This window comes from Mus musculus, chromosome Y, assembly GCF_000001635.26.
Source record: "Mus musculus strain C57BL/6J chromosome Y, GRCm38.p6 C57BL/6J".
Classification (NCBI taxonomy): Eukaryota; Metazoa; Chordata; class Mammalia; order Rodentia; family Muridae; genus Mus; species Mus musculus.
Window position 1 is genome coordinate 80,027,807 of NC_000087.7, and position 16,444 is coordinate 80,044,250.

Sequence of the window (16,444 nt, forward strand, 5' to 3'; positions counted from 1 at the left end):
CATTGAGGGATCCTAAGACTCAGCTCCTCTACTTCTTGCCTCTTTCTGTGAGTATGTGTACGTGTACAAGTGTATCTATATTATAGATGTCTCATTTTACATCCAAGTCAACACATAGTGGTTTTTGCAATAAACAGCTGGCATTATTTCACATTAGGCAATATGCCTTGATGTAGATGGTGGGACTAAATACCACACTGAAACTGGAGATGGCTAGAAATCATCACAGTTGTTTGTAGTATTGGTGAAATTTACACTTTTGACCTAAACTTCTGGGTCCACCCTATGGCTTTAAGATGGATGGATAGGGGATCAAGACCCTTAACTTGCATTGCATTTTCCTTCTTCTTGAACTCATATTAAAAAAAAAAAAAGCTCATGGTGGTGATGATTCTGTTGGCCTGGACGTTCTGCTTTTGTAACTGCTAGACAGAGATACCCTTAAAGAGACAGATAGATCCTATCACATTTTGTAACATAAAGAATTCTGTGGTGAAATGGGTTTGCAATGTCAGTCTTGGGTCTTTGATGAAGATTTTGTTCCGAAATACAATGTTCAAAGGTAGAACAATATATACAATCTGAAAAGTGATTGGACCCTGAGGGCTTTAATCAATGAGTTAATTGATTGATGGGTGTGCATGGAAGGGGTGAGGCACTTGTAAAGGAACATGGTCATTGGGAACATGTCTTGGAAGGTATTTATTGTCTTTGGTCGCTTCCTGTGTTGATGCTTACTGGCTGCTAATAAGTTGGACAACTGTGCTCCTTGATGCCTCTTTCATACTCTTGTGACCATGGACCTGTTTTCCTTGCTGCTAAGGCACATTGTAACAGTGATGAAAATGATTTACATGAATGTTTTTCACTAGTGATACTGACTTGTCTGGTCCAGAGTAACCATGGTTTAATTCTTTAAGCTTTTTTCTGGAAGAATCATGCTAACATTAGACACAAAGTTACCAAGCAGTTGTACCTGGAAGATTCTGGCAGTGTATCTGTTGTCTGAGAAATAAAGAAATTTGCTGCTTCACACACTGGTCCTTTCACTGTATTCACTACTATATTTTAATAGATTGCAATATCATATGAAGTAGCAGAAAATGATGGGAAAATGGAACGGAGGTGAAAATGTGTTAAAATCATTAAATTACACACTTAAAAATAAAGGAATCAATGGATTTTTTAGTATAGAAAGGATACTTCAAAAAAGCTGCTGAAAAGGCTTGGCCAACTCATGGGAGATGGTATTTGTCATACCTCCTGTGATGTAGCTGTTAATAGTAGTGGGTTTATTACAGATGAATCAGACACTAATATAAGCATTAAGGGATAACTCTCAGTTGCCTCAGGAGAAAGAAATCAGGTAAAATTCATTGGATTTCCTGATGAGGATTTTTTTTTGTCATAGCTTTGGTGGCAGGATATTGGACAGATTAGCAAGTCCCCCAATAAGTGTAACACACAGTAGAATGTGGGGGTTGTGAGGCTATAGGAAATATTCAGTTCATGTCACATATTATTGAGTATCCTTGCTGATGGAGGTAGTCACCCTTCACTTATGTCATACATGGAAGTGTGTCTATGCAGGTGCAGAATGCAATAGATGGTGTTGAGTAATGTTTGTGTAGGTTATGGAGTAAGTTAAACATTACTGTGATGGAACATTATTTTTTTCCCATCTTGACAATCTACAGTTACCTGAGAAGAGAGAACAATTGAACATCTGTCTCCAATCACTTAGTCATTAGGTAAGTCTATGGGTTATTTTCTAGTCTAATGATTGATGTGGGAGGGCCCATCACTGTGGCTAAGCTCATAAGTAGTCCTTAATAAATGGGAGCCCTTTAGGTTATATTTAAAAAAAAATAGCTGATCGAGCAATGGGAAAAGTGGTGGTTTGAATAATAAATCCCCTATAGACACATATATATGAATATTTCATTACCAGGAAGTGGCAGTGAGTTTAAAGATTAGAAGGAATACGAGAAGGTGTGGCTTCATTGGAGGATAGGTGTGTCAACAAGGATGAGTTTGAGTTTTCAAGAAGCCAATACAATGGCGGAATCTCTCTCTTTGCCTAAGGATCAAGTGTTCTCTATTGCTCCAGTGATGGGGTACCTCCCGTGATGATTGACCAATCTTCTGAAAATGTAACAAAGCCTCCAATTAAATGCTTTGTTTTCTAATAGTTGCCATAACGATGGTCAGGTGATTATGTTAGCCTCTATCAGCAGACTTCGGAGACTAGTTTTCTCCTGAGTTTGAGTGTTCAGAGTACTCTCTGCAGGCAAGATCTCCTCTTGCAGAGAAGGGTCCCAGATATCTGGTGTTCGAACCTTCCTCCTGGCAGATGTTGTAATCCACTCACTAGAGGTACTAAGATCCCATGGAGAGTCCTGTGGGGACCTTTGGGGTGTCCACAGACTCTGCCCCCAAGGTGCCCAGTGCTGTAATGGATTGGAAGGGACTTGTGACCCTGGTCAGGCCGGTTTATCTGCTTCCCTAATGAATGCAGTCTCAGGTCCTGCATGATAGGATTGGAGCAGAAGTGGTTTTCCATTCACAAAGGTCTTAAGATCTCCTGGATGTTTCTGTGAGGACCTTGGGGCTGTCCTCAGACTCCGTCCAACAAGTTGGCCAGGTGCTGGCACAGACCAGAGGGACTTGTGACCATTGTCAGGCCAGTTTTTCTGCTTCCCTAATTAATGCAGTCTCAGAACCTGTGAGATTGGATTGGAGCAGAGGTTGTGTTCCGTTCACCAGAGGTCTTATGATCCCATTTAGGGTCTTTTGGGGACCTTAAGCGTGTCTGCAGACTCAGAGCACAATATACCCTGGTGCTGACTTCTCACTCTCTCTCTTATGGTACACTTTTCTGACTCCTTAAACAGATGTTGTAAAGATAATGTTTTCGGACTCTCTAGACGCTGTAACCTTTTCCTAATGTCAGAAGAATACTGCCCAATGGAAGCCATGACACTTGTCACATGCTGGCACGCCGAAGTAGGGTCAAAGGTAGTGTAACACCTCTATACCTTTCAGAGGTATTCTAAAAACACTGCTGGGGGCTCCTTTTTCTCTTGTAGGATCTCTCTTACCTTGGCCAAATTGGTGGGGCACCTGCCAGCTCCTTTCAGTTCTATTATCAGAGCCCAGCTGAAAATTGTCAATTGCTCCATATGGTCAGTCCTGTCAGGACATGTCAGAGGGAAGGCTGCATCCATTTCATTCAGAAGTTTTATTGGTAGTCAATTGGCCCCCAGCATGCTCTTTCTTTCCTCTCAGAATCCTCTCCTTCTCCTCTGTGGTGAAAGAATCAGTAGCTGCTGACAGTCATCCCAAGTAGGCTGAAGAGAGAATATGAGAGATTCCATTAGATTAGCAGGCTAGAGGGGTTTTCAAAGAAGGGAGGTGTGATTAGCCTTCCAGTTATAGAGTTCAGAGGAGGAAAAGGGCCATTACTGAAGGGTCAGCAGTTGTCTGGGGCCTGCTGGAGGAGGGTCATAAGTACATAAAGGCAGTGCAATGGTTGAATCTGGTCACTCTGGGCTTCGAGCTCGCTGGCCTTGGGCTTTAGCAACTGGTCCCTCCCCAAATATCTAGTGGCACCCTGTTGAGAGTTCTTGGAGGGGACCAGTTGGGAATATGGGGGTGGGGTGCTATGCCATTTTGGAGGTTCTTCTAACTCTGGATAGATCTTGGGAGAAACCGAGGGCTGCAGTTCAACCTGTGCCAGTTTTAACTTTTTTTTTCACCTCTGGGTGGCAGAGGGCCAGGACTGGGGAGCCTGGATTATTCTTTTTAACCCAAGGCTTTAAACAGGATGGGAGAGGGGGGATCCTGTGCTAAATTTTTCTAGATGAGAATGTATGGCACGTAATCTGGCTGAGACCCTGGTCCCCTCTGTAAAACAACTTTAAGAGCTGAAAACAGAACCAAACAAAGAGTGCCCTCTAGTGGCCAACTATCATCAAAGCTGGCCATTCTGTAGATCAGAAAGTTCTCTAAAATCGATTTCAGACATCCACAGAGAGAATGTGAGTGTTAGTCTTAATTTCAGTCGAGTGATCAAGGGTCAGTCCAAGGGGCATGATAATAGTCGGTCCCATCATCAGAGTCACATACAGGGAAAAAAAACATATACACAAAAAAGATTACAATAACCAAGACCAGGCCCCAATAAGATGGCCAAGAAAGCACACACTCACTTGGCACCCAGTAACAGAAACAGACAGCCGAGTGAGCACACTCTCACTTGGCACACTGATAGGAGATCTCCAGGTATCCCTAGAACTCCCTCAGAACTCCAGGGATGTCCCAAAGGGTGGCAGCCGGTTTCTCCTGACATGTCTGTCAGTAACCCTTTTCCATCTGAAAAAGGGAGTTCGTTGTTCTCACGAGCATTTACAACTGCAAACGGAGAATAGTGAATTCAAACAGAGCTGGCACAAATATTAGAGACAAAGATAGAGGAAAGTTATAGAAAAAGATAGAGACAAAGATACAGACAAAGATAGAATCCTACCTCCAAGCAGGGTCTCTGAGAATTGGGGTAGGCCACAAATCATGGTGGAGAAGCCCCCAAATGTAAGACCTCAGAAGCTGGGCCTCCTCTCAAGTCCCGGGATGAGCTGGCCAGCACCCCAATGACCCAAGAGAAAACCACAACTGATGCAAACTGCAAGAGGTTTTACTATTAGCTGGCTGAGGACAAAGTCACTCTGCCTAGCAGGGCAGGGGAGTTTGACACCGAGCTGTGACAGTAAGGGGCTTTTAGCAGCTAGCTGGGGAATTGGGAGGAGTTGGGAGGAGAGTTGGGTGGAGTTGGGAAATGTGGGCAAGGGAGTTCTTCTCTTCCTGATGTTCTTGGTGAAATTTACAAGGCAGGAGTGGGGCGTGAGTCCTTTCTAAATTTTTATCTCCTTGTCCTTGGCACAGGAAGGCAGGCATCTCTGGTTGAAAAGTATAGAAACAAAAAGCCTTTTTGCTGGCTATAGAGAACAAAGAGCTTCTTCCTAGCTGTATTTTCAGAGATCAGGGAAAACAAGCTTGGAAACGTCTAGGGGATTTACCTTCCTGCGAGATACACTTTAAGTTGGAGTCTCACCATAGGACATTTTTTCTACCACACAAAAAACTTTACACAGAAAATTATTTTAATTATTTTTAATGAATATATAATATTTGATTTGAACCATATGTCATATCCATATAAAATACATGGTAGAATTCCAAAAAAAACTTGTAATATTTACTTTAAACAATTCATACATTTACACCTCACAGCACTTCTTCATAACTGTACTACCATTGCTGAGATCCTTCTTCTTCCCAAATGGTGCTTCTATTATTTTTATAATGGTTCTCCTTTTCTTTGTGTGTATATCTGGGAACATCTCATGCAGGTGGTTGTATTGTACTAGTTGCTATGTTTTTGTGATCACAAGGTCTAAAGGACCACAATCTGGTCTTGAACTACACATATAAGAGCATCTGACCCTGAATTTCTCTTTTTCCTGAATCTACTTCTCCAGTCAAGGGATCACAAACACCACTTTTGAAGTACTCTATTGAAATGGGAAAAAATTGAAAATATTACACCGTATCTTCATCTGTTTCTACCTGAGGTGATATATTCTCATCTTTGTCAAATGCTGGGCTCTGTACTATATGGACAACAGAAAATGGAAACATAATATGCTATATTAGTAAAAGGGAATAAAGTATTAATGATTTGAATTTCTCAGGAAATACTACCCAGGTGAATTTTTGAAACAGCTTTTAGAAATGACATAATTACGTACATGAAATCCAGTATAGGCATAGATAAGAAGTAAGGTTTCCAAATTATAGGGCTAGTGAATATTTTTACCAATATTATAGAAAAAAATCCCTAACTTAAAGAAAGATATGCTCATGAATAAACAAGGAGACTACAGAACGCCAAATTATTTGGACCGGAAAAAAATAATTTCTGCCATCATATAATAGTCAAAACACCAAATGCACAAAACAAAGAAAGAATATTAAAAGCAGTAAGGGAAAATGGTCAAGTAATATATAAAGCAAGATCTATCAGGATTACACATAACTTCTCCCCTGAGACTATGAAAGGAGAAAATCTAGGGCTGAAGTCATACAGAATGTAAGAGAGCAGAAATGCCAGCCAAGACATGAAGCAAAACTCTTTTAACATAGCTTGGGAAAACAAGGTATTCTGTGACAATACAATATTTACACAATATCTTCCAATGCATCCAGCACATCAAACGATAATAAAGGGACAATTTCAATATAAAGAGGGAAATTACACTCGAGAAAAAAGAACAAATTAAAGGTGAAGGAAACCTAAAAGAAGATAGCTACATGAACAAAATTCCAACTCTAATAACAAAAATAACAGGAAGCAACAAGGACTTTTCTTAGGATCTCTTAATATCAGTGGACTCAGTTCACCAGTAAAAAGGCATAGAATAAAAAAATGGATGTGTAAGCAATATTCAGCATACCAAAAACAAACACCAAGGACAAAGTCAGAAATTACCTCAGACTAAAAGGCTGGAAAAGAACTTTCCAAGCAAATGATCCGAAGAAATAAGGTGGAGCAGCCATTCTAATATCAAATAAAATTGACTTTCAACCAAAAGTTATTAAAATAGGCAAGGCGGGAAACGTCATATTCATTAAAGTTAATATTTACCAAGATGGACTCCCAAATCTAAACATATATACTCCAAATGCAATGACATCCACATTCATAAAAGAAACTTTAGTAAAGCTCAAAACTCACATTGTACCACACACAATAATATTGGAAGACTTCAACACCCCTCCCTCATTAATGGACAGATCCTGGAAACTAAAACTAAAAAGATACATGGTGAAACTTGCAGAATTTATGAAGCAAATACGTTTAGGTGATATCTATAGAACATTTTATCCTAAAACAAACGAATGTCCGTTCTTCTCGGGACTTCACGATGCCTTCTCCAAAATTGACCATACACTCAGTCACATAACATGCCTCAACAGATATAAAATTATTGAAATAATTTTCTGCTTCCTATCAGATCACCACAGACTAACTTCAACAATAATATAAATAATTGAAAACGCACATACACGTGGAATGTGTACAACAATCTAGTCAGTGACAAAACAGTCAAGGAAGAAATATAGAACTAAATTAAAGACTTTTCAGAGTTTAATGAAAATGTAGCTACAACATACTGCAAGTTATGGAACACAATGAAAATAGCCCTAAGAGGAACACTCATAGCTCTCTCTGAATGCCTCTAAAAAAAAACCGGAGAGAGGATATAGGAGTAGGTTGACATCACACCTTAACACTATAGAACAAAAAGAAGCAAATTCACCCAAAAGGAGTTGAAGTCAGGAAATAATCAAACTCAGTGCTAAAATCAACCAAGTGGAAACAAAGGAACAATACAAAAATAATCAAACAAACTGGGAGCTTTTTCTTTGAAAAAATCAACAAGATAGATAAACCATTAGACAGACTAAATAAAGAACACAAGGACAGCATCCAATTTAGCAAAATCAGAAATGAAAAGGGAGAAATAACACCAGAAATTTAGTAAATTTTCAATATCATCAGATCCTACTATTCAAGGCTGTACTCAACAAAACTTGAAAGTCTGGATAAAATGGACACTTATCTAGACAGATATCAGGTACCAAATTCAAATCAGGATCAGAGAAACCCTGCAATTACTTCTACCACTGTGAGGAGCCGCCCTCACGGTCACCAATACAAGATGGTGCTGACAACACCATTGTCAACATTGCTCATGGTGAGTACGCTCAGGCGTCAGGGTATCTTTCCATTACCTGAGCCCTGCCACTCCAATGGCGTCATCAGGCTGATGGTGGGCAGACAATTCCGGTGATTCACGTCTCCAACCGTATTTCTAACCATACTTTGCAACCTATATAAGGGAGGGGTTTTCTGCTCTCTGGGTCTCCTGTCTTGAAGCTGTTCATCTATCTCTGGAGATGTATTAAAGCTTTACTGCAGAAAGATCTGAGTGTCCTGCATGTGTTCTTGCTGGCGAGATGGTAGCGCAGGTCATCCGGTGCCATAAAGCCAGGATCAACATCGCTGGCATTGAGGAGAACCCCTGGAAATGGGGTGGATTCAGAACTGCAGGGAAAAGGTAAGTTTGGAGAGGTATGTCTCATCGTGACCCTCTTATCCCTATTGATTTCGGTCTTAATCTAGATGCACCCTAGGAAGGGGCAGTAGAAGCTCTAGTCTTGGTTGCCCTGGCCCTCATTCTGTTTCTTATTCTGTCCATCGAGGCTGGTGCTGAAATTTGAGGTCCATCGAGGCTGGTGCTGAAAAATGAGGTGTTGTCAGTCCGACGTAGATAAGTGGCAGCACTGAGGTATCTTCTAAGCCTTCCGTAGACAAGGGAACAGAGTACTGTGTTTACTTTCGCTTTGCTTAAGCAGTACTATAAATGGGGTGTAGATCGGAGCAGGGACTCACTCTATCATGGCCTCCTCACAGTCAGTGATCACTGCATTACAGGCAGGTTGCCTCCAGTACACTGCAGAACTTTGTTAAGGAAGTGGATCGCATTTCTCCCTGGTATTCTTGTTCGGGGTCTCTAACTGTAGCCTTATGTAGTAAGCTAGGAAGTGACCTTGACCTTAAGCATGAAGAGGGAGACTTACGCCTGGGCCTGGGCACCAAGCTGATATAAAACTGTCTAGAGGATGAAACCTGCCAAACAGCCAATGTGGAGGGACAGGGAATACTAGAAGAGGTTCAGGACAGTATGTCAGAAACCTAACAGAATGAGAGAATGGGAGCTCGAAAAAAGAAAGACATGTCTGGTCGCCATCTTGGTTCCGGGACTCAGCGGGACCTAGGAAATTAGTCTGAACAGGTTAGAGGGTGCGCCAGAGAACCGGACAGCTTCTGGGACGGGCAGAAGCACAGAGCCGCTGAGGCAGCAGCCTGGGCGGGCCGCAGACAACCGGCCACCATCCGGACCAGAGGACAGGTGTCCGCCTGGCTTGGGAGGCGACCTCAGCCTCAGCAGCAGCGGTCGCCATCTTGGTTCCGGGACTCAGCGGGACCTAGGAAATTAGTCTGAGCAGGTTAGAGGGTGCGCCAGAGAACCGGACAGCTTCTGGGACGGGCAGAAGCACAGAGCCGCTGAGGCAGCAGCCTGGGCGGGCCGCAGATAACCGGCCACCATCCGGACCAGAGGACAGGTGTCCGCCTGGCTCGGGAGACGACCTCGGCCTCAGGAGCAGCGGTCACCATCTTGGTTCCAGGACTCCCTGGAACTTAGGATTTTAGTCTGCACAGGTGAGAGTCTGCACCACAGAAGCTGACAGCTTCTGGGAACTGCCAAAGCAACACAGCTTCTGAGAGAGGCCCTGTTTTGGGCCTTCTTCTTCGACCAGGAGGAGGTCCAAAAACAAGATATCTGCGCACCTTCCCTGTAAGAGAGCTTGCCAGCAGAGAGTGCTCTGAGCACTGAAACTCAGAGGAGAGAATCTGTCTCCCAGGTCTGCTGAGAGACGGTAACAGAATCACCAGAAGAACAATCTCTAAACAGAGTCAACTATAACTACTAACTCCAGAGATTACCAGATGGCGAAAGGTAAACGTAGGAATCCTACTAACAGGAACCAAGACCACTCACCATCATCAGAACCCAGTACTCCCACTTCGCCCAGTCCAGGGCACCCCAACACACCCGAAAACCTAGACCTAGATTTAAAAGCATATCTCATGATGATGGTAGAGGACATCAAGAAGGACTTTAATAAATCACTTAAAGAAATACAGGAGAACACTGCTAAAGAGTTACAAGTCCTTAAAGAAAAACAGGAAAACACAATCAAACAGGTAGAAGTCCTTACAGAAAAAGAGGAAAAAACATACAAACAGGTGATGGAAATGAACAAAACCATACTAGACCTAAAAAGGGAAGTAGAAACAATAAAGAAAACTCAAAGTGAGGCAACACTGGAGATAGAAACCCTAGGAAAGAAATCTGGAACCATAGATTTGAGCATCAGCAACAGAATACAAGAGATGGAAGAGAGAATCTCAGGTGCAGAAGATTCCATAGAGAACATCGGCACAACAATCAAAGAAAATGGAAAATGCAAAAAGATCCTAACTCAAAATATCCAGGAAATCCAGGACACAATGAGAAGACCAAACCTACGGATAATAGGAGTGGATGAGAATGAAGATTTTCAACTCAAAGGACCAGCAAACATCTTCAACAAAATTATTGAAGAAAACTTCCCAAATATAAAGAAAGAGATACCTATGAACATACAAGAAGCCTACAGAACTCCAAATAGACTGGACCAGAAAAGAAATTCCTCCCGACACATAATAATCAGAACAACAAATGCACTAAATAAAGATAGAATACTAAAAGCGGTAAGGGAAAAAGGTCAAGTAACATACAAAGGCAAGCCTATCAGAATTACACCAGATTTTTCACCAGAGACTATGAAAGCCAGAAGAGCCTGGACAGATGTTATACAGACACTAAGAGAACACAAATTCCAGCCCAGGCTACTATACCCAGCCAAACTCTCAATTACCATAGATGGAGAAACCAAAGTATTCCACGACAAAACCAAATTCTCACATTATCTCTCCACGAATCCAGCCCTTCAAAGGTTAATAACAGAAAAAAACCAATACAAGAACGGGAACAATGCCCTAGAAAAAACAAGAAGGTAATCCCCCAACAAACCTAAAAGAAGACAGCCACAAGAACAGAATGCCAACTTTAACAACAAAAATAACAGGAAGCAACAATTACTATTCCTTAATATCTCTTAACATCAATGGTCTCAACTCCCCAATAAAAAGACATAGACTAACAAACTGGCTACACAAACAAGACCCAACATTTTGCTGTTTACAGGAGACACATCTCAGAGAAAAAGATAGACACTACCTCAGAATAAAAGGCTGGAAAACAATTTTCCAAGCAAATGGTATGAAGAAACAAGCTGGAGTAGCCATTCTAATATCTGATAAGATTGACTTCCAACCCAAAGTCATCAAAAAAGACAAGGAGGGTCACTTTGTTCTCATCAAAGGTAAAATCCTCCAAGAGGAACTCTCAATTCTGAATATCTATGCGCCAAATACAAGGGCAGCCACATTCATTAAAGAAACTTTAGTAAAGCTCAAAGCACACATTGCACCTCACACAATAATAGTGGGAGACTTCAACACACCACTTTCACCAATGGACAGATCATGGAAACAGAAACTAAACAGGGACACACTGAAACTAACAGAAGTGATGAAACAAATGGATCTGACAGATATCTACAGAACATTTTATCCTAAAACAAAAGGATATACCTTCTTCTCAGCACCTCATGGTACCTTCTCCAAAATTGACCACATAATAGGTCACAAAACAGGCCTTAACAGATTAAAAAATATTGAAATTGTCCCATGTATCCTATCAGATCACCATGCACTAAGGCTGATCTTCAATAACAAAAAAAATAACAGAAAGCCAACACTCACGTGGAAACTGAACAACACTCTTCTCAATGATACCTTGGTCAAGGAAGGAATAAAGAAAGAAATTAAAGACTTTTTAGAGTTTAATGAAAATGAAGCCACAACGTACCCAAACCTTTGGGACACAATGAAAGCATTTCTAAGAGGGAAACTCATAGCTCTGAGTGCCTCCATGAAGAAACGGGAGAGAGCACATACTAGCAGCTTGACAACACATCTAAAAGCTCTAGAAAAAAAGGAAGCAAATTCACCCAAGAGGAGTAGACGGCAGGAAATAATCAAACTCAGGGGTGAAATCAACCAAGTGGAAACAAGAAGAACTATTCAAAGAATTAACCAAACGAGGAGTTGGTTCTTTGAGAAAATCAACAAGATAGATAAACCCTTAGCTAGACTCACTAGAGGGCACAGAGACAAAATCCTAATTAACAAAATCAGAACTGAAAAGGGAGACATAACAACAGAGCCTGAAGAAATCCAAAACACCATCAGATCCTTCTACAAAAGGCTATACTCAACAAAACTGGAAAACCTGGACGAAATGGACAAATTTCTGGACAGATACCAGGTACCAAAGTTGAATCAGGATCAAGTTGACCTTCTAAACAGTCCCATATCCCCTAAAGAAATAGAAGCAGTTATAAATAGTCTCCCAGCCAAAAAAAGCCCAGGACCAGACGGGTTTAGTGCAGAGTTCTATCAGACCTTCAAAGAAGATCTAATTCCAGTTCTGCACAAACTTTTTCACAAGATAGAAGTAGAAAGTACTCTACCCAACTCATTTTATGAAGCCACTATTACTCTGATACCTAAACCACAGAAAGATCCAACAAAGATAGAGAACTTCAGACCAATTTCTCTTATGAATATCGATGCAAAAATCCTCAATAAAATTCTCGCTAACCGAATCCAAGATCACATTAAAGCAATCATCCATCCTGACCAAGTAGGTTTTATTCCAGGAATGCAGGGATGGTTTAATATACGAAAATCCATCAATGTAATCCACTATATAAACAAACTCAAAGACAAAAACCACATGATCATCTCGTTGGATGCAGAAAAAGCATTTGACAAGATCCAACACCCATTCATGATAAAAGTTCTGGAAAGATCAGGAATTCAAGGCCCATACCTAAACATGATAAAAGCAATCTACAGCAAACCAGTAGCCAACATCAAAGTAAATGGAGAGAAGCTGGAAGCAATCCCACTAAAATCAGGGACTAGACAAGGCTGCCCACTTTCTCCCTACCTTTTCAACATAGTACTTGAAGTATTAGCCAGAGCAATTCGACAACAAAAGGAGATCAAGGGGATACAAATTGGAAAGGAGGAAGTCAAAATATCACTTTTTGCAGATGATATGATAGTATATATAAGTGACCCTAAAAATTCCACCAGAGAACTCCTAAACCTGATAAACAGCTTCGGTGAAGTAGCTGGATATAAAATTAACTCAAACAAGTCAATGGCCTTTCTCTACACAAAGAATAAACAGGCTGAGAAAGAAATTAGGGAAACAACACCCTTCTCAATAGTCACAAATAATATAAAATATCTCGGCGTGACTCTAACTAAGGAAGTGAAAGATCTGTATGATAAAAATTTCAAGTCTCTGAAGAAAGAAATTAAAGAAGATCTCAGAAGATGGAAAGATCTCCCATGCTCATGGATTGGCAGGATCAATATTGTAAAAATGGCTATCTTGCCAAAAGCAATCTACAGATTCAATGCAATCCCCATCAAAATTCCAACTCAATTCTTCAATGAATTAGAAGGAGCAATTTGCAAATTCATCTGGAATAACAAAAAACCTAGGATAGCAAAAACTCTTCTCAAGGATAAAAGAACCTCTGGTGGAATCACCATGCCGGACCTAAAGCTTTACTACAGAGCAATTGTGGTAAAAACTGCATGGTACTGGTATAGAGACAGACAAGTAGACCAATGGAATAGAATTGAAGACCCAGAAATGAACCCACACACCTATGGTCACTTGATCTTCGACAAGGGAGCTAAAACCATCCAGTGGAAGAAAGACAGCATTTTCAACAAATGGTGCTGGCACAACTGGTTGTTATCATGTAGAAGAATGCGAATCGATCCATACTTATTTCCTTGTACTAAGGTCAAATCTAAATGGATCAAAGAACTTCACATAAAACCAGAGACACTGAAACTTATAGAGGAGAAAGTGGGGAAAAGCCTTGAAGATATGGGCACAGGGGAAAAATTCCTGAACAGAACAGCAATGGCTTGTTCTGTAAGATCGAGAATTGACAAATGGGACCTAATGAAACTCCAAAGTTTCTGCAAGGCAAAAGACACCGTCAATAAGACAAAGAGACCACCAACAGATTGGGAAAGGATCTTTACCTATCCTAAATCAGATAGGGGACTAATATCCAACATATATAAAGAACTCAAGAAGGTGGACTTCAGAAAATCAAACAACCCCATTAAAAAATGGGGCTCAGAACTGAACAAAGAATTCTCCCCTGAGGAATACCGAATGGCAGAGAAGCACCTGAAAAAATGTTCAACATCCTTAATCATCAGGGAAATGCAAATCAAAACAACCCTAAGATTCCACCTCACACCAGTCAGAATGTCTAAGATCAAAAATTCAGGTGACAGCAGATGCTGGCGAGGATGTGGAGAAAGAGGAACACTCCTCCATTGTTGGTGGGAGTGCAGGCTTGTACAACCACTCTGGAAATCCGTCTGGCGGTTCCTCAGAAAATTGGACATAGTACTACCGGAGGATCCAGCAATACCTCTCCTGGGCATATATCCAGAAGATGCCCCAACTGGTAAGAAGGACACATGCTCCACTATGTTCATAGCAGCATTATTTATAATAGCCAGAAGCTGGAAAGAACCCAGATGCCCCTCAACAGAGGAATGGATACAGAAAATATGGTACATCTACACAATGGAGTACTACTCAGCTATTAAAAAGAATGAATTTATGAAATTCCTAGCCAAATGGATGGACCTGGAGGGCATCATCCTGAGTGAGGTAACACATTCACAAAGGAATTCACACAATATGTACTCACTGATAAGTGGATATTAGCCCAAAACCTAGGATACCCAAGATATAAGATACAATTTCCTAAACACATGAAACTCAAGAAAAATGAAGACTGAAGTGTGGACACTATGCCCCTCCTTAGAAGTGGGAACAAAACACCCTTGGAAGGAGTTACAGAGACAAAGTTTGGAGCTGAGATTAAAGGGTGGACCATGTAGAGACTGCCTTATCCAGGGATCCACCCCATAATCAGCATCCAAACCCTGACACCATTGCATACACTAGCAAGATTTTATCGAAAGGACCCAGATGTAGCTGTCTCTTGTGAGACTATGCCGGGCCCTAGCAAACACAGAAGTGGATGCCCACAGTCAGCTAATGGATGGATCACAGGGCTCCCAATGGAGGAGCAAGAGAAAGTACCCAAGGAGCTAAAGGGATCTGCAACCCTATAGGTGGATCAACATTTTGAACTAATCAGTACCCCGGAGCTCTTGACTCTAGCTGCATATGTATCAAAAGATGGCCTAGTCGGCCATCACTGGAAAGAGAGGCCCATTGGACACACAAACTTTATATGCCCCAGAACAGGGGAACGCCAGGGCCAAAAAGGGGGAGTGGGCGGGTAGGGGAGTGGGGGTGGGTGGGTATGGGGGACTTTTGGTATAGCATTGGAAATGTAAATGAGCTAAATACCTAATAAAAAATGGAAAGAAAAAAAAAAAAAAAAAAAAAAAAAGAAGGAAACATGGATAGGAACATGAGCAACTGATTCACCTATGAGAAGACTAGGAATGTTCTACTGATAAAAAGAAATCAAGGCTTTGAGTCAGAAAATATAATCACCTAGTAAACACCCAGGACTATTTCACTATAGATTTACTATTATTCCACTGGAAAAAAAAAAGGAACAACCAACAAAAAAGCCCTTGAGACTCAACAGTATAAACTGAATATTCACACTATTAGCAGAACTCGGAAGCAGAACCCAGCACTCTGGATACTTGATCTACAAACTGAATATCCTAGAAAATTACCAACAAAAAAAAAGAAAAGAAAAAGAACCAAATATCAAAACTTAAATGTGACCTTTGTATTAAAACTAACAATTTATATATTGACCCAATTTTCTGTTATTTACACTAAAATGATTTGCATAATAATTAAACAAAATATAATCTCTGACTAATAACTATGAATAAAACTATGAAAATATTTGTTACTGTCACACATCATTTTCACTTACTACTTTAGTGCAAGTTTGAAAAAACTCAGAATTTTTAAAAATTTTAAGGAATATTATTATTGGAACATATATTCTTCACCTACTTTTATAATCTTCTCAAAATTCTTAACATTCATGATCATCATTGATATACAAATAAAAACTACACTGAAATTTTATTGCACCACAACCAAAACAACTATCATGGGGAAAATAAACAAAAAAAAAAAAAAAAAAAAAAAAAAAAAAAAAAAAAAAAAAAAAAAGAAAGACATGTCTAAGAAAAAGGGCCCTCCCAGGGATTCAGAAGGAAGGGGAGAGAGAAAAGAGGGCAGTAAAACTGATCCTCTACTAAGAAAAAGCCACACATGTAATTCAACTTTGCCTTGAAGCTTGGAGTGCTTGGGGACAACCCAAATTTCTTAGAACAGATAATGGACTGGCCTACACCTCTCAAAATTTTCAACAATTCTGTCTACAGAGGAATGTAACTTATTTAACTGGTTTGCCATACAGGGACAAGACATTGTGGAACGTTCCCACCACACTGTTAAAACTTACCTTATCAAAAAGAAAGGGTGAGTCAATGAGGCTCTTACCCTTAACACTGAGAGTGGACATCTCC